The 23,494-nt window shown below is 38.3% G+C and overlaps 1 protein-coding gene and 1 pseudogene across 4 annotated transcripts in view; one reads left to right on the top strand and one right to left on the bottom strand.

Annotated features, from left to right (window-relative positions):
* Nucleotides 1-23,494, top strand: part of CTNNA3 (catenin alpha 3) — a 2,003,993-nt gene that overhangs the window by 403,277 nt on the left and 1,577,222 nt on the right. The window lies entirely within an intron of this gene.
* On the bottom strand, nucleotides 4,421-21,744 carry LOC136381076 (NADH dehydrogenase [ubiquinone] iron-sulfur protein 8, mitochondrial-like; annotated as a pseudogene).

Here is a 23,494-nt window from a genome sequence, read left to right as displayed (position 1 = left end):
AGTTAAAAGATTTAAATTACTGCCAGTTAAACCAACCTCAGTGATTTTTTTTTATTGAAGAGTTCTAATTTGATTTATAAAAGTTTAGTTTCAAATGAGAATAGCTGCTAATATCCCTTATCACCATTATTTTGTTATACGTGGTAGGAAGATAAGCAGATAAGGTCATCTACTTAGACTGAGATGCTATGCATTATTTACAGCTCTAATTTTTGTTCAGTAATTGGTAGGTGCAGTTCTAATTTTGCTTGCTAATGACTATGATATATTGTTCAGGTAAATTAGAGAAATAGAATATTCTGTTACTTTCAGCAGTATTGCTAAAAAGTGATACAATAAGTTTTAGTTGAATTAAGTGCTTTTACCATTATTATAATTCAACACAAAGATTCTAAAACTAAAAACACACCACCAATGAAATGAACTTGAATAGAATGAAATTGTGTATTTGTTTGGCATTTAACTCTATCACCAGCTGCCCTTTATTGTAATTTTGGGCAGAATGTTGTTTTATGATCTACATTAAATGGTTATTATCTGTGAGAAAATATATTTTAAATTGTTCTCTTGATTTTAAAATAATAGTGAAGTATAAAGGAAAAGATAGAAGTTCTTTCTCAAAGGTCTGAGGCAGAAAATAGACTTTTTAAAGATTAACATGTAATAGGAGATCAGAAGTCACAAAATTATAAAGCCTTTTTTTTTTTTAACTAGAAAGGAGAAGCATTAGCAGCTAAGGAAACCGGTCATTAGCATGTTAAGATGTATATGTACTTTCTAAGTTGGCAGAATTTGAATCACATGGGAATCCAAATTAAATCATATAGGAAGTTAGGTCAAAGATGATTTTTACTCAAGAAGCTTCTCAGGAATAATAGCTGAGACTTGCATATACATAAAGGTCTTGATACAGCTATTAAGAGTAAAACAGTCTTCAATTCCTATAGTAGCAGATTCCATGCCAAGCTCTAATGTACCGAGCCACTCATAGCTGAAGTCATAAACAAATGAAATGAATAAAATCAAGCAGGCAAGTCAAGAACTGGGGTTCCTTCTCAATGTTTAAAGGTTTCAATATGGGTTTTAATTATCCCAGGTAGGAATACGTTTAAAGTTGAATACAATCTATTTAAGTTAGAAGTAATGCCGGTGGCTGAGGCCAGGCGGGTTCATATTAGATTTGGGCAGAAGGTAGAAAAACTGTAGAGCTGGAAAGGGTTGGGCCATTTCATTTAATAAAGTCTCACAACAGCAGATAAGCACACAGGCAGGGGAAACTGCCTCTCAGGCAAACAAACATCAAAATGGTCCCTCATAGTGGCAGGTAGGCAATACACACATCCACAATCCCCCATCGGTCCTGAGCTCTGGCACCCACAGAACTTATATAGGCCATACACACATGTCGCAGCCACACACTCACACACCAGTCAGGCAAAGTACTTGCAGCTGGTAAACCAGCGAGCAAGCCTAATACAGCTGCCCCACAACATCCAACTGTGGTTCTAATGATTCTGTTAAACCTTGTTCATTGTACTATTCATCTCAGATGAATGTTTTGAGGGTGGCGTTTTAAACAATATGTAGGTTCATCAAGTACATAGACTTAGTACTGTGTGGGGGATGACAAACTATTTGGGTGCTCATAAGTGTAAATGAAAGGAGCCACAGAAATGAGAAAGAAATTTTAAAAAACACTTGTTAGAGACAACAATGAGATGAGCTAGAGAGAGGAGAAATGTTTTGTAAATAGGTGGGTAACAAGTGCTATACAGACGTATAGTAAGTCAGTAGATGAGGTAAGGTAATTTCATCTTTCATGCCAAAGGCCACAGTTTTAGTCACTTAACAGGTCAATTACCTTTCATTTGTTCTTGACTAAAGGTCATACTATTAACTCCATCTGCCTCACAAATCACAACTATCACGTTTTAGAAGCATGCCATGTTCCAAGCTCCGTAGTAAGTGCTTCATGAGCATTATTTTATTTAACCCTCACAGCTATTTTATGGAGGAGGCATCAATAGTTCCATGTAGAAGGGGAAACAGACTTGGAGAGCTGAATTTATTATACATTCTGAAAGAGCCAGAGGTATGACATGAATCTGGTCCCAATGCACATCCTTTTAAACCTTACACTTTTCTGTAGTTGGTCACATTAGATATTTCATTATGTAAGAAATGGTGAGTAAATAAGCAAATTAACACACATATTAATTTGTGTGTTATAGACTGAAAATGGATTAGCAGAATCATCTTATCGCTGGAGGCACATAGTAAGTAGATTAAAGGAGTTCTTAGGACATCACCCTGGGAGAGATTGCAGAACTAGTGTTGGAGTTAGATCAGGTATTGGTAGTCTACACAGTCATTAAACATTTTTGGTATTTTGAATTATCTTACTGTATGTCAGAAGTAGTTCATAGAAGAAGATCTGAAGTAAGAGAACAGAGTTTGGCTGTTCCACTAATGATGTGACCTTGGTAACATTTCTTAATACAATGCCAGTGGCTGAGGCCAGGCAGGTCCACATTGGATTCGGGCATAGAAACTGTGGACCCAGAAGGCGTTGGACCATTCTGTTTAATAGAGTCTCGCAATGGTGAACGAGCGAACAGGCAGGGGGAACCATTTCTCAGGCAAATAAACAGCAAAAATGGCCCCTCACAGTGGTGACCAGGCAATCCACAATTCACCGTCCACAATCTGCACTGAGGGCAAGCACCCATAGCCTTATATAGAGAATACACATGATGCTGCCATGTGCTCACACTCTAATCAGGGAAAGTGCTTGCAGCCAGTAAACCAGTGAGCAAGCCTAACACAGCTGTTTTCCCCATGCTTACCCTTCTCGGTTTTTGTGCTTGGAAAGAGAGACACAAATAGCATCTACCTTAGGAGGTGACGATTAAAAGTGATGGCACACATAAAATACTTAGTACAGATCCTGACACATAGAGAAATTTTATAAATTTTAGCCATTATTATAATTTTGCATATCTTATTAAATTCTCAATTTTGTTAGGCTTTGTATTTTATAGTTCCATAAAAGCAATGTAATTTGGTAATAAATTTTATTTATTCTCTTTTAAAGACTAGAACTCTCTTTTTCATTAGTATCAAATAATATTTGAGTTCTATTTAAAGTCTATTTGAATTTTATAAATTGCTCCTGAAGCCATATTGACTTACGAAAAGTATTTAAGTTGTATGCCATTATATATTAATTTTCTATGTTCTAGACTGCGTATTTGGTTGGATGATGTGGACTGGAATTGTGAGACTTCTATGTGAATTATAAAATAAACTAAAAGTATAAGGGGAAGAGTTCATTAAAAAAATCTAATTTCTTCTAATATTTTTAGCTATATAGTATAGACTTTGAGGAGAATGACTTCCTTTGATGCATCAGTTTTTGGAAAATGTTGTATAGTCTTATACTCTCTTATAAGATTTAATTATAGTAAACCCAGATAAAATGCTATTATCTTAGTTGCTACTTCTCCAAGACAATTGATGAGAGTATCACCACTTCTGACATTAGAGTTAGGTCTTTTTATTATCTGTGTGATTGAAGTTGTGTTATTTCCACATCTTTAAGCCACTACGGTTTTGGGGGTATAATATAACAAAGCCATGCAACTAAGCATCTGTTCAAGAATATATATATAGGCCTGACCTGTGGTGGCACAGTGGATAAAGCATCGACCTGGAAATGCTGAGGTCGCCGGTTCGAAACCCTGGGCTTGCCTGGTCAAGGCACATATGGGAGTTGATGCTTCCTGCTCCTCCCCTTTCTCTCTCTCTGTCTCTCCTCTCTCCCTCCCTCTCTCTCTCCCTCCCTCTCTCTCTCTCTCTCTGTCTCTCCCTCTCCTCTCTAAAAAATGAATAAATAAAAAATTAAAAAAAAAGCTCATTAATAAAAAAAAAAGAATATATATATGATTAGGATCTGTTGGTCTACATATTTTACAAGTCGTGTAGGCCTTTAATTAACGAAATTAAATTAGGAAAAGTAGATATTACTACATTTCTTAACACTCTGAGCGGGGAATTATTGGAGCTACTAGCATTTGCATATTAAATTCAGGGCACTACAGTTCTAAAAAACCTGCTTATAGAGATTCTAAAGACTTCGTTGGATTCGTGTTATCCATGATGGACTATGAAAAATAATTGATAATTTTTCTTACCTACTGATAGTAATTTAGTATGTTTGATCCTTTGTCTCTAGCATCTTGAACTGATTTACTGAACATGTTATACGATGATTAGAGCGAAGATAGAAGAACCACATAATAAATAAGTCCTTAGATTTGCTTTCTTTATGGTTAAGAGATCTTTAGGATTTTGGAATAAGGGAGGGTCAAATGTGTGATAGGTTTTTTTGAGGGTGTTTGTAGGAGAGGTCAGAACTTCTTTATTGGAGAGCAGGGGCTGCAGGCAGGCTGAGCTGGGTGGGGGTGGGGAGTCGCCGGTAGCGGTCATTGGCCCAGACGTTGGTGGAGATCATGATCCCCCACTTGTCCCCATTGCGGAACAGCTTTTCCTTGTCGTATAGCCACTCCTTCTGCGTCTCCACAGAGAACTCAAAAGTTGAGGACCTTGAAGATGGCATGCATAGGCAGGCTTCCTGGTAGAAGCCACGGTAGATGCAGTTGGTTATCTCAATGTCATAGCGGGTGGGCCAAGTAGGTGCCATAGGCCAGGCCCATCGTTCAGCCCGGATGCTGATTGATGGCCTGGGCAGGGCAGATGGCCTAGCAAAGCTAGCAGGAAATGCAGCGCTCCTCCCTGTCTGGACCCACACACCTCGGAAGCCTGGAATCAGCGGGCCCTTCTCAAATGGTTAGTTGATGGTTGCTGGCTCCTGGAAAAGGTAGCTCAGGGTCATGCCTGGCCTTGAGAGAGCTCAGTCTACAGCAGGATCTGAGCCTTCAAGTCAGTCACCAATTTTATGTCCACCAGGGCTCTTGCAAGTGCATGTGCTTGTAAGTGGCTGCCACTGCACTGTTGAGGAGGCTCCAGCCACTGGGATGTCCTGCATATACAGCATGGGTGTAGTCAGACAACACATCTTTTATATATTGAGAGAGGAAGTGAGGGGGAGGGAGGGAGGGAGAGCAACAGAAAGAGAGAGAGAGAGAGAGAGGAAGTGAGGGGTAGGGTGGGAGGGAGAGCAACAGAAAGAGAGAGAGAGAGAGAGAGAGAGGAAGAGAGATTGGTTGTTCCATTTATTCATGCCATCATTTGTTGATTCCTTATGTGCCCTGGATCAAACCTGCAACCCCAGCATGTTGGGAGGATGCTCTAACCAGCTGAGCACTTGGTTATGGTCAGGCTACGCATCTTGAAGTGTTTCGGCTCCTTCCCTGTGTGTAGCAGGCTGTCCAGGTAGACTGCCCTTCTTTTTTTTCTCTTTATTTCTGGCCTCTGAAAATCATGGATTTTTGAGATCTAGACCTTAGGTGTAATTACCTGATCCTAATTTCTTCATCTGTAAAAGAGCAAACAATGATCCTTCCTTTAAGGGTTCTTTTGAAGAGGAAATAAAATAATTTATGTGAAATGGCTGATACATAATGATGCTCACTGCATTTTAAAACTTATGCTATTTGTGACCTGGTGTTTGTTTCTGCCTTCTCTCTTCCTTCTGTTTTCACATTTAAGGCTTTTCACTGGAGTAATCTCTTGTCTCTTTCATAGCTACTAATCCAGACCTGATTTATTATATGTGATAGTATGGTGCTCTCCAAACTGGAGTACCCAGGGGGTATGCATGATGATGAGCTAGCTAGTGGTATATCTGAAAAATGTTAAAGCTGCTATAATATTTTATTTTTATTTAAGAAAATAAAATAGGTTTAGTAATATTTAATGTATAGGCAAAGGTTAGTGTTTTTATGTAATGTATAAATAAATACATTGAGTGTGAATGCTAAATTTTTTTTTTCTGAATAGGAGTGCTTTATCAGAAAGGTTTGAAGATTATTGACCTATTATTTACTACCTGGGTGAAGCTTTGTGGGAGACAGAAAGAGGACTTTGGAAAAGTTTTTTCTGAAAACTTCCTTGGGTCCAGAATTTATCTATTTATTTATTTAATTTTAAAATTTTATTTACAAAAATAACTTTAACCCTGTGACATTGATCAATAAAAATACATAGGTTTCAGGTAAACATTTCTATAGCATTTGAACTGTTGAGTATGCTGTATACCCATCACCTAATGTCAAATCCTTTTCCATCACCTTATGTTTGTCCCTCTTTACACCCTTCCTCCCAGCCCCTCCCTCACATCCCCACGTCGCCCTCCCCCTGGCAACCACTTCACTTTTATCTCTGTCCATGCATCTCAGTTTTATATGCCACCACTGTGTGAAATTATAGAGTTCTTAGCTTTCTCTAATTTACTTATTTCACTCAGCATAATGTTCTCAAGGTCCCTCTATGTTGTCATAAATGACAATATGAAATCATTTCTTATGGCTGAGTAGTATTCCCTCTTATAAATGTACCATGTCTTTACCCAATCCTTTATCAAGGGACACTTTGGCTGTTTCCATGTTTTGGCCACTGTGAATAATGCTATGATAAACATGGGGGTGCACATGTCTTGACATACCAATGTTTTTGAGTTTTGGGGGTAGTTACCCAGCAGAGGGATTGCTAGGTCATATGGTAGTTCTATTAAGGTTTTGAGGAACCACACTACTATTTCCCATAATGGCTGTACTAATTTGCATTTCCACCAGCAATGAACGAGATTTCTTTTTTCTCCACAGCCTCTCCAACACGTTATTACCTGTCTTGTTGATAATAGTCAATCTAACAGGTGTGAGGTGGTATCTCATTGTAGTTTTGATTTGCACTTCTCTAATACCTGTTCAAGATGACCATCTTTTCATATGTCTGTTGGCCATTTGTATGTCCTCTTGGGAGAAGTGTCTGTTCAGGTCCTTTCCATACCACCCTGAATGTTCCCAGTCTTGTCTGATCTTGGAAGCTAGGCAGAGTCGGGCCTGGTTAGTACAGTGTGTCCGTAAAGTCATGGTGCACTTTTGATGGGTCACAGGAAAGCAACAAAAGACGACAGAAATGTGAAATCTGCACCAAATAAAAGGAAAACTCTCCCAGTTTCATTCCTATTCAGTGCAGTTCGATGTGGGCTCACTCACAGATTTTTTAGGGCTCCTTATTTAGGTAGCTATCCCGTATAGTCTCTACAGACTCGTCATTGACTGATGGCCTACCAGAACAGGGTTTCTCCACTAAACTGCCAGTTTCCTTCAACTGCTTATCCCACCGAGTAATGTTATTCCTATGTGATGGCACTTCGTTATAAACGCACCGATATTCACGTTGCACTTTGGTCACAGATTCGAATTTAGCGAATCACAGAACACACTGAACTTTCCTCTGTACCGTCCACATCTCGACTAGCATGGCCGTGGGCTGCTCCTCTGTATACATGGTATTACGTCATCATCTGCGCATGCACACATGCTGCCACATTATCCTACAGAAACTGGGAGGGTTTTCCTTTTATTTGGTGCAGATTTCACATTTCTATCGTCTTTTGTTGCTTTCCTGTGACCGGCCAAAAGTGCACCATGACTTTATGGACACAGTGTACTTGGTTGGTTCCAGAATTTAAGTGGATCACAAGGAGGTAATCTAGGTATGGGTGTCAGAGGGCAATGTAGGTCCATGTTAGGGCTTGAATCTTTGGAATTTTTGTAGTTTTCTGGAGTGGAACTTCAGTATGGTTTTAGCAAGTTTTGTTTTTACTGTTACAGAAAGAACCACTTTGTTGAAATCTGGTTTGTTCCACATCTTCTATTAATAAGATTGAAAATCTATTTGTAGGGAAAAAAGAAAAAAAATCACAGAAAATGTGCAGTGCAGATCCATTGTAAATATTCTTAAGTAATTGACAAGACCTATGCCTTACAAAATGAATACTGTTTAAATTGGTCACTTTGATACTTAAAGAGTTACATATGGCTGCTTCGTGGGATTCATATGCTGAGGAGATTTTATTTCATTTTGAAGCAAATAAATAGAAGTTCATGAAAAGAAGTATTTTGCACTCCTGTCATTGGTACTCAAACACATATAATAGAGTTTTCTTTGAGCCCAGTTTCATTTAGGATGAAGACCACTTTTGCCAAACTGTACCTGCCAGGAGAAATTGGCAGTCCTGTTGGATATGAAAGCCATTTCACAAGACCATTTCTATTTGAACCAGAGAAACAGGTTGTACAGAAGAGTAATTATTTATTTTGAGAGTTAGACTAGTTCATTTCAATGACCATAAAACATTATTTTTGCCATAGATGGTTCACTTAATAATGTTGAAATTGTGCATAGTACCAAAACATGAGTTGGTTTTTATGAAAAGTGCCAATTACAGAATGGGCTACATTTACTTTGTGAGGATTCGTATTACTATGGTGGTCAAAATGCTCTATGCTCTCAGTAAAAGCTGTTCTTTTTTAGTGACTCAAAGCCTATTTGATACTTTTTTAAGACTAAAATTATGCCCTAATTTTATAACCAGGAAAAGTACTAGAGTCATTATAACCATATGTTTCTCTACAATCCTGAAACACAATATCAAATGCTTATGTTCTGAGTAGTATTTTGTTTTTGAATATTCAAGATTATATTGAACTAAGAAAGTATATCTGATGAGTGTTTTCAGGCTGATCTCATCATCTAATTACTTGTGAAGGATATAGATTAGCCTGGACTGAGCTGGGTATATAAATGGCTATAAGAAAAAAAAACATCTGATGAATTCAAGTCATTTATATGCTGTCAATTTGAGCTATGTGTGCATAAAGGAATACCTTTTATAGGGACACATATAGTTATTCATGAAGATTGTTTTTACTATATTTATATCATACTATATACAAACATTTAGAAACTATTTATATGAAAGTAATGGCAAATCTGTTGACTTCATCTGGAATGGGTTTGAATATCAAAAAGGCAATATATAGAAGACTTTTTATGTGCCTTTATGGAATAGCTCAGCAGAAGCTCTTGATTTTGGGGGGAATCTCAAAAAAGTGCCAAATAATTGTTCTCAACAATTTTTTCAGGTTTAATAAATGCTAGGGAAGGGATTATTTTTCCAGAAAAGCTGTAAAGTCAAACCAGAAATAATATTCAGGTCCTTGAAATGCCTTAAATTGAGACAACTAATATTTTTTATAGAAACTGTACATTAATAAACGGTTCTTTTAAAATTTTATAATTAGTTCTGTGTTATATTTTTAACTCAGGAGTTAATGCACAGTTAATTTTATAGACAAGAAAAATTATATCTTGAAGGCCTTCCCATTTCATGAGTGTTTTTCCTTTGGTACTCAATACAATAGGAGAAAAAAATTGATAATTGTTTTGGTACTATTTAAAGTTTGGTTGAAACTGAAAGTTGCTTATATAATAGATAACAACTAAATTCCAGAGAGGACAGGTAATAATCACCATTCATTAAGTTCTTAATATAATAGCTCTTTTGCTCAGTATTTTATATAAGCTATATAATGTAATTCTCATCATAACCCTATGGGACATGTAATATTGTCCCCATTTTACAGGTAATATACCTGAATTCTAGAGAAATTAAGGGAGTATATAAATTCCATACAACTACTAAATGATAGAACTGGAATTTTTATTAAGGGTTCTCTGTACTCCCACAGATCAGCATTAAAAAAACCATCATTTCCTAAAAGTGGGATAGCTGGGTCAAAAGGCAGTTCGATTTTCAGTTTTTTGAGGAATCTCCATACTGTTTTCCACAGTGGCTGCACCAGTCTGCATTCCCAGCAGCAGTGCAGGAGGGTTCCCTTTTCTCCACATCCTCGCCAGCACTTATTCTGTGTTGTTTTGTTGATGAGCGCCATTCTGGCTGGTGTGAGGTGATATCTCATTGTGGTTTTAATTTGCATTTCTCTAATGATTAGTGATGTTGAGCAGTTTTTCATATGCCTATTGGCCATCTGTATGTCCTCTTTGGAGAAGTGTCTATTCATCTCTTTTGCCCATTTTTGGATTGGATTGTTTGTCTTCCTGGTGTTGAGATTTACACCATAGAACAGCTCCAAAAGGAGAAATGCACCCCCATGTTTGTGGCAGCATTGTTCACAATAGCGAAGATCTGGAAACAGCCCAAGTGTCCGTCAGAGGGCGAGTGGATTAAAAAGCTTTGGTACATATATACTATGAAATACTACTCAGCCATAAGAAATGATGACATCGGATCATTTATAATAACATGGATGGACCTTGATAACATTATATGGAGTGAAATAAGTAAATCAGAAAAAAACCTAAGAACTATATGAATCCATACATAGAAGGGACATAAAAATGAGACTCAGAGACATGAACAAGAATGTGACGGCAACAGGGGTGGGAGGTGGGGGGAGGGGGGATGGGGCGAAGAAGGAGTAAGGGTTGGGGGAGGGGAGGGGCACAAAGAAAACCAGATAGAAGGTGACAGAAGACAATTTAACTTTGGGGGAGGGGTATACAGTACAATCAAATGTCAAAATAATCTAGAGATGTTTCTCTCAACATATGTACCCTGATTTATCAATGTCACTGCATTAAATTTAATAAATAAATTTAAAAAAAAAGCCATCATTTTACTGCATGTCAAATAGCGCTCTCATGAGAAATCCGTTTGTTCCTGTGTGGGTGTGAGAGTCACTGAGGGTTACTTGCTGGCTTCTTTCAATTGGCGCAAGTTTCTAGGGCAAATGTCTTCATTTACTACTTGGAATTATAAATGTGTACAGCACTTGCAGAAACATACTGGATCTGCCAGGAACCAGCAAACACATTTGGGGCAGAATGAAAATGGGCCCTTTCTTTGGCCCAGCCCTTTAATTTTAAAGTGTCTAGAGCCCAAGGCAGCCCCCAGCCCCTGGAATACTACCTGTTATTCCAAAATTGAGACTAAAATACGCTCCCTCTTTATGAAAAAACAATACCATTCCACTTTTCTTAACAAACCTTGTCAGTATAAAAGGAACGAAAACTGATGATCTGGCATTCTTTCCTATTTTGCATTAAGTTCTGCATTCTGCTGCTGTTATGATGAAATCTTTAGTCACAAAAAGCAAACATAGTTCCTGCCTGCAGGTGTCCTTGCAAAAGACAAACTGTGATTTTATGATGTCCTATTCTTAGGCCACACGTAATTAATTTTAAATAATTGAGTTAGTACAAACATATTTTTATATTTTATAAAATGATTTTTTCTTATATCTTTTTCTTCTCTCTCTCTCTCTCTCTCTCTCTCTCTCTCACACACACACACACACACACACACACACACTCACTATAAAAGAGAAACAGACAGGGACAGACAGGAAGGGAGAGAGATAAGAAGTATCAACTGTTGTGGCTCTTCAGTTGTTTGTTGATTGCTTTCTCATCCGTGCCTTTACTGGGAGCTACAGCAGAACAAGTGACCTCTTGCTCAAGCCAGTGACCTTGGGCTCAAGCCAGCGACCTTTGGCTTCAGAAACCTTTGGGCTCAAGCCAGTGACCATGGGATCATGTCTATGATCCCATGCTCAAGCCAGCGACTCTATACTAGAGCTGGTGAGCCCTGTTTAAGCCAGCGACCTCATGTTTTCAATCTTGGGTCCTCAATGTCCCAGGTTGCTGCTCTATCTACTGTGCCACTGCACGGTCAGGCTTTTCTATCTTTATAAAACAAATGTTGACTTTAAAAAACTGTTACAATTCCTTAACATATCCTCCTTAGATATTTCATTTTTGATGCCTATTTGAGAAATTTTAAAAATTTATGCAGTGGGAAGTTGTGCCAAGAGAAGTGGAGTGGATAGCATAATAATACCCAAATCACAGTCTTATTTTGTGAAAGGAAGTGTTTAGCTCAGTGCCTGATACTTCGTAGATGCCCACTGATTTTTTTTACATCTCTGTTAGCTGCATTACCTTGGGCAGTTCTCCAGGCCTCACTTATTTAAAAATGTGAGGTTTAATGAAGATTTCTAAGGACTTTTAACTAGCTCTACAATGCCACAATTTCCAGATAGATATGTAACATCTGAGGCAATAAGGCTAGAATCTTTGCTGTCTCTTTAAATACATCATGATTATTTCTACTTCTATGCCTTTAATTATTGTTTTGCCCATCGGGAGAGTTTTCTGTCCTCACTACCCATCTGAAATCATCCAATTAAAATTTATTCACTAATATTTTCATTGTATATTTACTGTGTACAGTGTTAAAGAAATGAATAAAGAAAGGAACCTTTAAGTTCTAATTATCCTTCAAAGCCTTTTTAAGCTTTACTTCCTATATTAATTCTTCCTAAAAATTCTAGACAATTTAGATCTCTGTACCTTGTCATATCCTATATTTATTGCACTTATCATGTTTTTGATAATTATATTGTGTTCTGTGAAAAGGAAATTACATATTAACTAATCAACTAGCTTATAAAATCTTTCAGAGGAGATGTTATGATGTAAAATAAAAAAAATTTTTCTTAACATGTGGTATAATTTTTAAGGGGTGGTAGATTAGAGGGTATGCATTGCTACTAATAATATAGTAGTTTGAATGAATAGAATTCAGAACTAGCATAATAATAATGAGTGAAATAGAAGAGAATTTAAAAGGTACTATAGGTGGTTTGTAAATGTTTAGTTTGCTTGGCTAGTTTGAATATACAAGGTTGAGCAAAAGTAGGTTTATAGTTGTGAATATATGAAACAGTTTATTCTTATATTATTAATATTTATATTGTTTTTCATACCTATAACTGTAAGCCTACTGCCCCACTCTATATATAATTTGTGGAAAGGCCTGTAACATACATAAAATTTGAAAATAAAGTAACAAGTTCACTCTAGAACTTGTTAAGTCAAATGTGTCCACTGAGACTGCTATAAACTTATTCCAACATTATCACATTTTCAGGAAGTTATTTTTAAAATAAATTTTGTAGGTATTTTGTGGCCCAAACACAAATATTCTGATTACTTTATAGAACCACTTGGTTTAGATTAAAAATGATTATATATTTAGCCTGATAAAATTACTTTTTAGTGAAACTTTATTCAATCAAATTTCTCCCAAGTATGCTGATTGGCCATTATTAAAACTTTTTTTTTTACTTTATGGTAACTAAAAATAATAAAAATTCATAATATATAAGTTTGTGAACACCATGGAATAAGAGGTAATTTTTCCTAACATGGTGGTTTTGAACAAAATAATACTAATTTACTGGAATGGATTCTGCTGTCTTCAAAGAAAAGACAGTTACTTTAAAGACACATCTTCTCTATTAAGTCAATTCTGTGTAAAAAAATTTAAAATACATAACTGCAGGAATTGTTTTCAAAATGGCCAAGTGAGAACTTCTGAAAATCCATAAAAATTGCTTCATAAAAGCAATGGAATACTGACAAAAATATTCCAAATCAACTTTTTTTGAACTCTGGAAATTAGCCAAAGGCTTGCAAAAAAACGATGGCTAGATGTCATTAAGAACAGTAGTTTCTGTGATATTTTTAACTTGCCTTACTTCTATTCCCCACTCTCTAGAGATCCACACTGGCCTTGATAGCGAGTGGTCACAAAACCAAGGTAGCTGTGAAGTTAGAGGCTTAATGGTAGCTGGACAGGGCAGGCAGAGTAGGTTTGGACCTACCCCAAAGCCCTAATCCCTTGTGACAGTTGTCACTATATGACTAGTTCAGCAGCTTCTTGGAAAGTCCCACTCACAGGGTTTGCCTTTATTTGACCTTAATTGGTACTGCTCAGTGGGACAGAACCAACTCTAGGTATGTTGAAAGTGATCAGTAGCAATTTTTTAACATCACAGGTACTGGAAGGCTATGCTACTAGTTGGAGAAATAAGAAGTAGACTCTGACCTTAAAAGATATCCATATAAGGTTTTGAAATGCTTTGACTATTTCTGAGGATCTGAAAATCGAAACACCTGTGTAAGCCTTTGGCATTGCCAAGAAGGACCTGAGAAAACCCTAGTCTCTTACCTTTTTCCCATCTGGATTCTGTGTGAAAGCAGGAGATGAAGGATAAAACAGTTTTTTTTTTTAAATTCTAGACATTAAAGACATAACCCAACACATGTAGACACACGTGCACACACACACACACACACACACACACACACACACACACCTTTTTGACAAAAGGGAGATACATTAAATTCAGGCATTTAAGGAAATCTTTGTCCAAACATTAGCTGAACAGTAACTGAGCAGAGACTTCAATGACTGTACTAAGGACACGGACTTTATATAATGATTCCAGGAAAGTCGTTAAAACCAAAGGAAACAACAACAGCAACAAAAACAACAAAAAACCCTGAGGTGAGGAATGAACTGATCTCCATTGTTGCATACATTACATTATTTTAAATTTTCAGTTTTAAACAAATAATTGTGAGGCATATACAAAATCAAAAAGGTATAGACCATACATTGGAGAAAAAACAAAAAACAAAATGTTAATAGGAATAGTCCCTGAAGAAGGCCAGATGCTGGACTCATTAGACTAATTTTATTTTATTTTTAAATAATTTTATTTTTTTAATGGGGCGACATCAATAAATCAGGATACATATATTCAAAGATAACATGTCCAGGTTATCTTGTTGTTCAATTATGTTGCATACCCATCACCCAAAGTCAGATTGTCCTCTGTCACCTTCTATCTAGTTTTCTTTGTGCCCCTCCCCCTCCCCCTTTCCCTCTCCCTTTCCCCCCTTCCCCCGTAACCACCACACTCTTATCAATGTCTCTTAGTTTCACTTTTATGTCCCACCTACGTATGGAATAATGCAGTTCCTGTTTTTTTCTGATTTACTTATTTCACTTCGTATCATGTTATCAAGATCCCACCATTTTGCTGTAAATGTTCCGATGTCATCATTTTTTATTGCTGAGTAGTATTCCATAGTGTATATGTGCCACATCTTCTTTATCCAGTCATCTATTGACGGGCTTTTTGGTTGTTTCCATGTCCTGGCCACTGTGAACAATGCTGCAATGAACATGGGGCTGCATGTTAGACTAATTTTAAAATGGTGAAAGAACTAAAGTAAATTATGCCTGACTGGTGGTGGTGCAGTGGATCGAGTGTCGACCTGGATGCTGAAGTCCCAGTTTCAAAACCTCCAGGTTGCTGGCGTGAACATGGAATTATTTATATGATCCCATGGTTGCTGGCTTGAGCCCGAAGGTCCTGGGCTTGAAGTCCAAGGTCGCTCGCTTGAGTCCAAGGTCACTAGCTTGAGCAAGGGGTCACTAGCTCAGCTGGAGCACCCCAGTTAAAGCACATATGAGAAAACAATTAATGAACAACTAAAGTGCCACAACTACAAGTTGATGCTTCTCATCTCTCTCCCTTCCTGTCTCAGTCACTGTCTTTCCCCACTTCTCGCTTAAAATAACAAACAAAAAGAAATAAGGTAAGCTGTATCTAAAAACAAAAGAAACATGAGAATATATGGTTCTTCCATTCTGGGTTGTTCTCTCGCTCCTGGAGAACTCCTGGAGAGCTCTCATGCTCTCCCAGCCATCTCTGGTTTCTTTCTCTTGCTTGTTGTGCAGAAGCTATTCAGTTAGCTCACAGTTGTCTTTCAGGAGGAATTGCTCTGAATATAGGTTTATATTTGACGTCTTCTTTGGAAGGAGTGAGATCAGTGTTTGCCTATGCTGCCATCCTGGATCTACCTCAAAAGGTATCCAAATTTTAAAGGAAGAAGTAAAATTGTCTCTATTCGCAGGTGCTATGATGTTATATATAAAAAATACTAAGGACCCCACTAAAGATCTGTTTGAACTAATGAACAAATTTAGAAAAAAAGCACAATGCACATATAAAATTTAGTTATGTCTCTATACACTAAGTATGCACTATGTGGAAAAGAAATAAAGAAAACAATCCCATTTACAATAACATCAGAAACAATAAAATGCTTTGAAATAAATTTAACCATGGAAGTGAAAGATCTGTGCACTAAAACCTGTAACACATTGATGAAATAATTGAGGATGACACAGATAATTATTCTGTATTTTTGTATAAGGAGAATTAATATTGTTGAAATGTCTATACCACACATACTCATATATAGATTCAATGCAATGCCTTAGTTGTTCATTGATTGCTTTCTCATATGTGCCTTGATAGGGGGTCTCCAGCTGAGTAAGTGATCCCTTGCTCAAGCCAGTGACCATGGGATCATGTCGATGATCCTACGCTCAAGCCGGTGACCCTGTGCCCAAGCCAGCGACCTTGGGGTTTCAAACTTGAATCCTCAGCATCCCAGGCTGATGCTCTATCTACTGTACAATTGCCTCGTTAGTCTGTATCCCTATCTTAACCACTCACATAAATTAACTTGAAATATATTAAATTCTTAAATGTAAAATTTGAAACCAATGCCCCTATAAGAATACAGAGGCAAAAGTTTTTTGATATTGGTCTTGGCAAAAAATTTTTGGATATGACACCATAAGTTCAAGAATAAACAAGTGGGACTACATCAAATTAAATACCTTTTTTTGAGCAGCAAAGAAACCATCAACTAAATGGAAAAACAAATGATAGAATTGGAAAACAATTTCTAAACTATCTGATAAGCAGTTAATATCTAAAATACTGTATATAAGGAACTCATACAAATCAATAGGAAATAAAACCCCATAATAATCTGATTTAAAAATGAACAGAGAACTTGAATAGATACTTTCTTTAAAAAGATGAACAAAAATTATTTTTTAAACCAGAAGATGTACAAATTGCCAACCGGTACATGAAAAGGTGTTTAAATCAGAAATTATCAAAGAAGAGTGTCAGAGTCACAATAAGATATCAATATTGATAATAGAATAGCTATTATCAATAAACATAAGATAAATAGTAGTGAGGGATATGGAGAAAAGAGAACCCTTGTGCACTGTTGGTAGGAATGTAAATTGGTATAGCTACTACTGAAAATAGTATGATGTTCTCCCAGAAATTAAAAATAGAGCTATCATATGAGTCAGCAATCCTACTTCTGAGTATACATTTGAAGGAAATAAAATTACTCTCTCAAAGGGGTAGTTGTACCTCTGTGTTCATTGCAACATTATTTACAATAGTCAGCATATGGACATAACCTAAGTGTACACTGAGGGATGAATGGATAAAGGAAATGTGATGCATGTGTACGTAAGTGTGTGTGCGCATGCATATGTGTGTATGTGGTGGAATATTATGCAGCCATGAAAAATGAAATCCTGACTTTTATGACAACACGGATGTACCTGAGGGCATTATGTTAAGTGAAATAAATTATACAGATAAAGGCAATACTATATGATCTCACTTATATATGGAATCTAAAAAAGCTGAACACATATAAATAGAGAGTTAAATGGTATTATTAGGGGCTGGGTGACAAGGAAAATAAAATGTTGGTCATAGGGTACAAACTTCCAGTTTTAAGATAAATAAATTCTGGGGATCTACTGTACAGCATGGCAACTATTGTTAATTATTATACTTGAAAGTTGCTCAGTGTGTAGATCTTAAATATTTTCTGCACATACACAAATGGTAGTTATGTGATGAGATGAAGGTGTTAATCAATCTTATTGTGGTGATCATTTTTCAATATATATGTTAATCATTTATCATATTGTATACCTTAAATTTACACAATGCTATATGTCAATTGTATCTCAATAACCCTGGTGAAATAACCTGAATAATTAAAGCAATTTCTCCAAAGAGCATATACAAATGTCTATAAGTCCCTAGAAAGATGCTTTAACATCATTAATAATTCAGGAAATACAAATCAAAACCATAATGAGATTCCACTTGACAACCATTATGATGATTATAATAAAAAAAGACAAGCAAATAACAAGTGTTGGCAAGGCTGTGGAGAAAATGAAACTCTCACACATGCTGGGACTGTAAAATCATACAGTCACTTTGAAAAATAGGCAGTTCCTCAAAATGTTAAACATATGACTCATAGTCCCAATTCTAATTCCAGGTATATACTAAAGAAAAATTTAAAAAAATATGCCCACCCCACAAACTTGTATGTATTTGAATGTTCATAGCAACATTATTCACAATAGTCAAAATGTGTAAACAATCCAATGTCCATTAGCTGAGTGAGTATATAAAAGATGGTAAGTTCATAAAATGAAATATTATTTGGCAAAAAAAGGAATAAAAGGAAATACTAATACATGCTAAAACATACATTGCAATATTATGTGAAATGAAAGAAAACCAAATATTGTATAAATTAATCTATATAAAATGTCCAGAACAGAGAAATCTGTAGAGAAAGTAGAATTGTGGCTTCCAGGGACTGTGGGAAGGAGCAAGTGGTGAGTGACTGCTGATGGGTACAGGGTGTCTTTATGAATTCATACAAATTAAAAAAAAAAAAAGTGGTAATGAATACATCACTTTGTGAATGTGCTAAAACTCACTGAATTGTGCATTTTAAAAAGGTGAATTTTGTAGTATGTGAATTACATATCAATAAAGCTGTTATTAAAACATAACCAGTTAATTAAAATTATTTATTTGATTTTATTACATTTATCTTTTTTACATTGTTAAATGAGTCAGTAAATAAGACCTGATACTAATTCCTGGGAATTCTCAGGAGCTTACATATTGAAGTATTTTTTATTGTATCACAATATACAGATTACACACCATATATGCCTTTATATGCATAGATACCAACATTAGATTTCATTATCATTACCATTCTAACTTCTCAGTTTTCCGATGTTCTCAGTCTTTATGAGGAATATTGCCATCTTCCCAGACATTCAAAATCTAGAAGCCTGTGTGATTCAACACAGAACGGACGCCAAAGCCGAAAAAGTTTTCTTTCTTATCAATCTCTGTTCTACCTCCTATTCCCATTCTCTGCCCTAGGTTTGAACTTTCCCATCTTTTACCCAGATATTGTGATAGCTTCTTTTCATAATTTACTGCTGTTGGGCAGATAAAATATATTATACTCACTTTGTTAAAGATGATGTTGCCCACGTGGAAGCCTGTCGTCCAGGTGATTGCTTGGGATGGGCGTGATTGTATTAATGTGTGTTGGGGGTGGGCTTTCACGCCAAAAGGTTTTAAAAAGAAGAGAGATCATGTTGTTCCGAGAGAGAGTGATTACATTCTAGGAGGAGCCCAAGCTGTAGGCGAGCAGAGTAAGGCCACCTGGAGGAGAGAAGAGGCAGCCATGATGGAGGAATGCTGAAGAAGCCAGTTTGTGCAGAGTGTGTGCAGAGAGGAGATGGAGAACAGAGGTAAATAGGCTGGTAAGGTAGAAACCTTTGATTCTAGAAAACTCAGATAAGTCAGTGGCTTTGGGAGCCCTGAATAGAAAGGGAAGTGTTTTCCCACTGTGTATATTTCTTGCCTGCTGTGTGCAAGGTAGGATTAAAGCCAATGCCTACCGGTTCTTGGCTCCGTTGTTTCTTTACCAACTGTCCGAATATAATGCAAACGTGCATGGGCCAGGCAGCTGTGGTGGTGGCTGTGGCTACTGGCTTTACAACTGCCTTCACTTTTTATCCCTTTAATCTGTCCTTGTACAACATGAAGTCAGTCATGTCACCACCTTGCTGATGAAAAGCCTTTGTCTATATGTTGCTTAGAAAGTGAAGTCTCATGTTTTGGCCTAGCATTGAAGACCACTCACAACTTAGCTTCAGTCCGTATTTGTTTTTGTGTTCTCTTTCCTCTTTTCCTACTGTATCCTTTTCTTTTTTAAATTGCAAAATGTTATATAGATGTCTACTCTGTCATGGAGCAGGGATGGAAAGATAAATTTGTTCACCTTCTCAATACTGTTTCTATAACACATTTTGTACTTAGGGCCCACCCATTTACCCTGAATGCTGGTCAAATAAGTTTGTAAAATATGATTTTTATGTTTGCTTGCTTGCAGTTTGCATTGGGGGCTGGGCAATGCCAGGTAACAGTGGTCAGTGAAATTGCAAATTACCCTCCTGCTTGAGAAGGGACATTGTTTTGCTAATGTTTTCTAGATCAGAGGTTTGCTCTCCAGAAAGTTTTGAAAGGAGAAGAGAAAAAAGCCATGTTTTGTGGGGAGAGCAGAGAGAATGCAGAGTGTTGAGAAAGAAGCCATGTTGGCAGAGAAGGAAAAAGGTGTGCAAATGGGGACCAGAGGTGAGGAGCTTTCACGAGCATCGCTGAGACTAGTGAGGCCTTTGATTCCAGGAGAAGCCAGAGAAGATTCTCCTGGTTGTGGAACCAGAGAATGTGTCACGGCTTAGGGGGCCCTGTGTGTTTGCTCATCAGCCTATGTGAGACTTAAATAAAGAAATGGCCCACCATTTTTTGGCTCCACTCTTTCTTTGCCGTCTGCCCAAATTCAATGGGAACCTGCAGGTAAATGGCTGCGACAGCCGCAACTACTGGCTTTACACTGACCATTCAGTTTACTCGCACAGTGTTGGGCAGATAAAATGTATTATGTTCATTTTGTTAAAGATGGCACTGCCTGCATGGAAGCCCATTGTCCAGGTGACATTAATGTGTGTCGGGGGCAGGCTGTGGGCAGGCAGGATCCTTGTAGCCTGGGGCTTGGTTTTAGGACTAAGTCTTTCCCACCCTTTTTGATGTGGGGTGGTACAATCCCATCCTGCCTCAGATAAGTGACTTTGTATTAGAGACTTCCCTATTTTATATATTGGATTAAAGGTTTTGATTTCTGCACTATAAAGTGGGGCAGACCAGGAGCTTGCTCTCTTGGTTCCTGAGAAAGCATGAGAGGAGAGCAGAAAAAGGCCACATGGAGGAGGCCAGGAGAAGCAGCCAAGATGGCAGAGTGTGGATGGAGAAACCAGTTTGTCCAGAGAGAAGGGGATGGGGAACAGAGGTGAATAAGGCTGGTGAGCTAGAAACCTTTGATTCCAGGAAAGTCAGATAAGTCAGTAGCTTTGTGAGCACTGAATGAGTGGGTTTTGGAGCCCAGTGTGTGTTTTTACTTGCCCACCGGGTACAAGCTAGTAGTAAAGCCAGGGGTCCCCAAACTACGGCCTGTGGGCCACATGTGGCCCCCTGAGGCCATTTATCTGGCCCCCACTACACTTCCAGAAGGGGCACCTCTTTCATTGGTGGTCAGTGAGAGGAACACATTGACCATCTCATTAGCCAAAAGCAGGCCCATAGTTCCCATTGAAATACTGGTCAGTTTGTTGATTTAAATTTACTTGTTCTTTATTTTAAATATTGTATTTGTTCCCATTTTATTTGTTTACTTTAAAATAAGATATGTGCAGTGTGCATAGGGATTTGTTCATAGTTTTTTTTATAGTCCCGCCCTCCAACAGTCTGAGGGACAGTGAACAAGCCCCCTGTGTAAAAAGTTTGGGGACCACTGATTAAAGCCAATGGCTCACCAGTTCTAGGCTCCATTGTTTCATTACGGTTTGTCTGAATCTAATGTGATCCTGCACGGGCTAGGTGGCTGTGATGGTGGCCATGGCTCCTGGCTTTACATTTGGCGTAGTCTGTGGCACGATTCGATAGAGATCTGCAAGGAGCCACCACTACCTTTGAGCAGTGGAGTAGAGGACTGGCTGCTGTTATGGTTCCCCATGGCTGTCCTTTTGGGGACCGTAGGCTGGCTGACTTCTACAGTCATGTGAGAGGAAATTGAGAGCTCTGTGGAAGAGGCAAATTGAGCGTGGAAGAAGCTGGAGCAAATGTAGGAGAGATGCAGACCCTGGATCTGGAGCAAGAACCAGAGAAGGAGGCCGACCAGGTTCATAAGATTCGCTTGGAAATACAGCAACTGCTGGAGGAGGAATCACAGGTTCGTGAGTTGCAGATTGCCCTGGACATTGTGGAGAGCCAGCAGTGGCGGGAGGCTGGAGCTGAGACTGGAGCTGGAGCTGGAGCTGCAAGGTCTATCAGCAGAACGTGGCAGCAGCCCGGGACTCGAGCCTAGCAGTGGGAGCTGGTGTTTTCAGTTCCTCTTTGGAGGATGAGAAGAATCGGGCTAGAGTTGCAATCCGCAGTCTCCAGAAGATGAGAGCCCAGCTGGAAGGAGCACCTACTACGGCCCTGATAGGTTTGCGATTTTGGGACATAGGGGTGAATGACATCATGCTCTCTGGAGCAGAGATGGAAATACTGACTGCCATTGCCACATGCTCCTCTTTGGGACAGTGTAAGACCTGCCAGGATGGCAGGGATGAGGAGGGTGGCTGAGGCCCCATGTGCGTGGACTGATTCCTGGACTATGACCAGAGTGGGCACTGGCTCCTTTGTTGGATGGACTTATGAATTTTGGACAATGTGAAATACCCTGATGGGGGTGGGGGGTGGCTTTGCTGGAGGCCCTTCCCCTGCCCCGGGAAGCTTTTCCCATGGCTAGAAAGAAGTCTGAGGACATTTTGCGCTTTTGGCAAAGTGCTCAGAGACTGGTGAAGTGCACCTTTGTAATTGTTGAAATTGTATGATTTGCTGTGTTGTTGTAATTTGTGTAATTTGCCTAATTTCCTTGCACAGGGATGCCAGTGATGTAGATTGTGGGTAATAAAGTGAGCATAGGGGTGGATTGTTGGGAAGATAAAATATATTATGCTCACTTTGTTAAAGATGGCGCTGCTCATGTGGAAGCCCATTGCCCAGGTGATATTAATGTGTGTTGGGGGCGGGCTGTGGGCAGGCAGGATACTTGTAGCCTGGGACTTGGTTTTAGGACTAAGCCTTTCCCATCCTTTTATTTTTTGTAGTATTTTTTTAATCTTATTTTTATTCATTTTAATGCAGTGACATTGATAAATCAGGGTACATATGTTCAGAGAAAACATCTCCAGAGTATTTTGACATTTGATTATGTTGCATACCCCTCACCCAGTCAAATTGTCTTCCTTCACCTTCTATCTGGTTTTCTTTGTGCCCCTCCCCTGCCCCCACCCCCTTTCCCACTCTTTTTAATGTGGGTGTTGCAATCCCATCATGCCTCAGATAAGTGACTTTGTATTAGAGACTTCCCTATTTTGTATATTGGATTAAAGGTTTTTGATTTCTTCACTATAAAGTGGGGCAGACTGGGAGCTTGCTGTCTCAGTTCCTGAGATTAGCATTAGAGGAGAGAGCAGAGAGGGGAGCAGAGAAAGGTCAGGTGGAGGAGGCCAGGAGAAGCAGCCAAGATGGCAGAGTGTTGAAGGAGAAGCCAATTTGTGCAGAGTTTGTGCAGAGAGAAGGAGATGGGGAACAGAGGTGAATAAGGCTGGTGAGCTAGAAACCTTTGATTCCAGGAAACTCGGATAAGTCAGTAGCTTTGTGAGCACTGAATGAGTGGGTTTTGGAGCCTAGTGTGTGTTTTTACTTGCCCACTGGATGCAAGCTAGGATTAAAGCTAATGGCCCACCAGTTCTTCATTC

Source organism: Saccopteryx leptura, chromosome 9 (assembly GCF_036850995.1).
Source record: "Saccopteryx leptura isolate mSacLep1 chromosome 9, mSacLep1_pri_phased_curated, whole genome shotgun sequence".
Taxonomy (NCBI): domain Eukaryota; kingdom Metazoa; phylum Chordata; class Mammalia; order Chiroptera; family Emballonuridae; genus Saccopteryx; species Saccopteryx leptura.
This window is presented reverse-complemented; position numbering and strand designations above follow the sequence as displayed.